This window comes from Sinocyclocheilus anshuiensis, unplaced genomic scaffold (genome assembly GCF_001515605.1).
Source record: "Sinocyclocheilus anshuiensis isolate Anshui unplaced genomic scaffold, SAMN03320099.WGS_v1.1 scaffold3360, whole genome shotgun sequence".
Classification (NCBI taxonomy): Eukaryota; Metazoa; Chordata; class Actinopteri; order Cypriniformes; family Cyprinidae; genus Sinocyclocheilus; species Sinocyclocheilus anshuiensis.
In genome coordinates, this window is record NW_015553483.1 from 58,563 (window position 1) to 62,344 (window position 3,782).

General features: G+C 38.2%; 1 protein-coding gene across 2 annotated transcripts in view; it reads right to left on the reverse strand.

The window, feature by feature from the left end:
- Nucleotides 1-3,782, reverse strand: part of LOC107668341 (RNA-binding motif, single-stranded-interacting protein 2-like) — a 29,685-nt gene that overhangs the window by 24,851 nt on the left and 1,052 nt on the right. The gene's annotated exons all lie outside the window — the stretch shown is intronic.

Genomic DNA, 3,782 nt, shown 5'->3' on the forward strand with positions numbered 1-3,782 from the left:
GTAATACTGAGAAGCATAAGAAGCTCTTTTTGCATCCACAGCAGGCTCTCATTGTTCCTCACTATACTGTGCTGTTCAACACACATCTCAAAGCTCTCAACTTTACATTCAAACTGATTGATTCGCATAAAATCAATCCTGAAAGGAGTTTCATTACCTGAAAGGTCACAGAATATTTGGTAGACTGTAATGAGCTTCAAATATTCATACTGTGTAAAGTGATTTGCAACATTTTGTCGCCCCATAGTGTCATTCTCCAGTGGATTTTATTCCGCCAGAGCTGACAACAGTTGGGTGAGTCAGTGCAGCAGTGCTTAGCAGACCTGCAGGGCTTAGGAAGCCTATCTAACTTTGGGGCACTTAAGAAGGAAATTAGAAACCAGTCGCTGCTGCACATTCTCACAATCAAAAAATTCAGGAAAAATTAGTGTCCCCTGATAACTTGTAGGCACACAGGCTGTGGAAATAGTGTTTCAAATTACTTTCATTTTCTGCAGGGCTTATTCACATCAAGAAGAAAACATTTATTATCAGATATGTATCTTGCATGTGAAGTTACATTAAATTATTATCTTGCATTTAACTCTTGTATTAGGTTGAAAATCAGGGTCATTAGGTCACAGGATCAGATTGATCCTGACTTTGGATTCAATAAAATTAATAAACAAAAAGAAATAAATCACACTATATGATAAAAAAAATCTGGGAAAACATTAATACATCTAACAAATGAAAAAAAAAATTTAACTGTTTTTTTTTAAATAAACTGTGAATATTATTAACAGTATTGCAACTATTTTTAAAAACCATTTTTTCATTTTAAACAGAAGAAGTGTGTGCTTTCCTGAAGCTCAAACAGCACGTGGCACTTTCCAGCAAACTGAGCATGCATAAATTCTTAAAAATGTACACTTTGGATAAAAGTGTCTGACAAATGCATAAATGTAAAGATACATTGCCTCAGAAGCAGAGAAACTGACGTAACAAAATACATCAAAAAATGTTTTTATTTCAGGTCTGTGCAGCTGCCTTTAAAGATGAAATATGAGGGTCAAACTGACCTGCAAACATAATAATCATAATAGAAATTATATACGTACACACTCCACAACGCACTGGAGTGTCGACACTTTGCAGACACATTGATGACCCTAAATGAGTAAAAGTCCCAAAATGTCAAGAATAAAATCATAGGTTAAGCAGTGTTTCGAAACAACTCAAAAATCGTAATGAGTCAAAATGACCTGCAATATAAGCATGCGAATGAGAGTGCTTTTGGTTAGCTTTCTCATTCCGTCCTTGGTATAAACAGACCTTTAGTCTCACAATTAGTAGGTTCATCTTCCTGTTGGCCCACACTCATTGGCTACGTTTACATGCACAATTTTTGGTTCAATCAGACTGAATTCATTCCGATTGATGAATCTGAATGTAGTGTTTACATGAACGCTAAATAAAGTGATCAGGTTGATGTGCGCGTTTATATGTCACAAGCTTCAAATTGGAATGTATTTTTTTTCTGACATGCGCACACTGCACAAATATAGAGTTTCTCATTGTTTGCACATAACCACTCTCCTACACGGTTTCTTTACTTGTTTTGAACAGCAGAATTAATATGTATCCATTTATGGATAAATATACATATAAATACACATATGCTGCTCATATTTATCACACAGTAAAAATGCCCCTCCCCGCGCCCAAAACGGGTTGCCTGTGGAGGAGAATCCAAAACAAGGACTGGTGGGAGGTTGTCCTGCTCCACTTCACAGTTACCGAGTGAAAGGAGAGTTTTATAATGACAGGACACACATTTATACAACACTTTATTCAAAAGGAAGAACCGTTCATTCCGCGCGTCATACGTCATCACGCTATTTCTGCGTCATTGCACATGCGCAGTCCTTTCAGTTTCGGGGTTCAATCCGATCAAGTGTTTACATGCACTCTCAATCGTATTAGAAAAGGAATAAACCACCCCCTTCAATCCGATCGAAATTTCATTCCGATCGAGCTCAATCGGATCGATTAAGGTGTTTACATGAAGGCTTTTCAGTCCGACTGAGCTGTCAATCCGATTCCAAACGGATTATTTGGTTGCATATAAACGTAGCCATTGAGAGCTGCAGTATCCCTGCAGATATATTGTTTGGTAATTTTACCCACACCTGACATTCTCCCTCTGCATTTTTACATAGCTACAACAACTAAAAATTGATAGAGGGCTCCCTCAGCTTCAGAATACACTACGGCCAGGACTCGTCCAACATATTCCAAGTGGAACCTGAAATTGTTGTCCAAACTGGACTTGTCATTCTCCTTTTGGGCTTCTATTGGCAGCAACAACAGCCATCCTTACTCAACAGATAAGGCTGCCTCTAGGCTTCTGGCTAATAGCCCCTACTCAAACCCATTGAATACCATTCCATCCAGCCCATTCCAGCAGGTGAATTGCAACCTGACATCACCATTTTTTTTTTTTTTTTTTTCTTTAAAAACAAATGCCCCGAATTTAACATCCAGCCCATTCCAGCAGGTGAATTGCAACCTGACATCACCATTTTTTTTTTTTTTTTTCATTAAAAACAGATGCCCTGAATTTAATTCTGCCCAAAACTGCTTTCAAAAATACCATCTACCATCTTCACCGGCATCCCTGGGGTGATACATGGCATAATATCTCCATTCCATGGCAATATACAACCTTTCAGTGACAAACATGTCCTCTTTATGGCCGAGGGACATGATGCCCACCTGCCCAACACAGCTTACTTCCTTTCACGTTACTACCTACACTTCCTCCCCCAGCACTTACTGTGCGAGTTATTGAGAAAAGATGCACCATGGGCTCGGACACCTGCCTGCTCAGCGGCTGGGCTGGTGGCAGCTCTGCTATCAGAAAGTTCAATGCTTCTAGAGCAACACTTATAAGTAAAGTGTAGGTTTTGTAAAAATCGCGTGCACGGTTAGCTCTAATAACAAAAGGACAATGAGGTCAGTGAATGTGGTTAAACATGTAACTGTGAATCTCAATAGCTGTGGTCTTCTCTTATTTCTTCATAAACTGAAAGGTAATATGAAATCAGCGACCCAGTCTGCTTGCATCTATGTGTTGTTTTTGGATTATTTCCTGAGCATGGGCGTGAAGCTGAAATAACATTTAGAGAGCCAAGCTGGATCAGATCACAGGGTGTATGCTCATGAAACTGTCAATGAGTAGATAGACCATCATACCCAATGTCAAGTGTCAGAAACTGCTTCCCTTTATCTATTCTATAAGTTATCAGGCATCGACACGTTAGTAGTCTTTCTTTGGTTTGCACTGTCATTCAGTGTTAATTAATAGGCTATATATTTATGATGATGACCTTGTAAGGGCACTGAAGATCGCAGATGATAAAGATGGAGTGCTTTGAATAAACATGCAAGAAAACGCACCTGATTCACTCATCATGTTACAAATATATGGTTGACAAATTGAAGTGCATATATAAATGAACTAGCTTGCACAGAATCACTGCACAGTATTAATGTAATATCAGGTAGAGACTCATAAAAGAATAGTAGTACACAATAACGTCATTGTATCACTGTGGGTTCAACAGGAAACAACAGTTTTCACAGGTAAAGTAACTTACTTTCTGTAATATTTGCATACATTTGCATACTCGAACTCAACAGGAATTAATTAAGTGATAAATACGTAGGATTTTGAGCTTATGCACAAAACAGAAAGGAAAACACATTTTTTCCCTTTACAATTTCAAACTTAAATATAA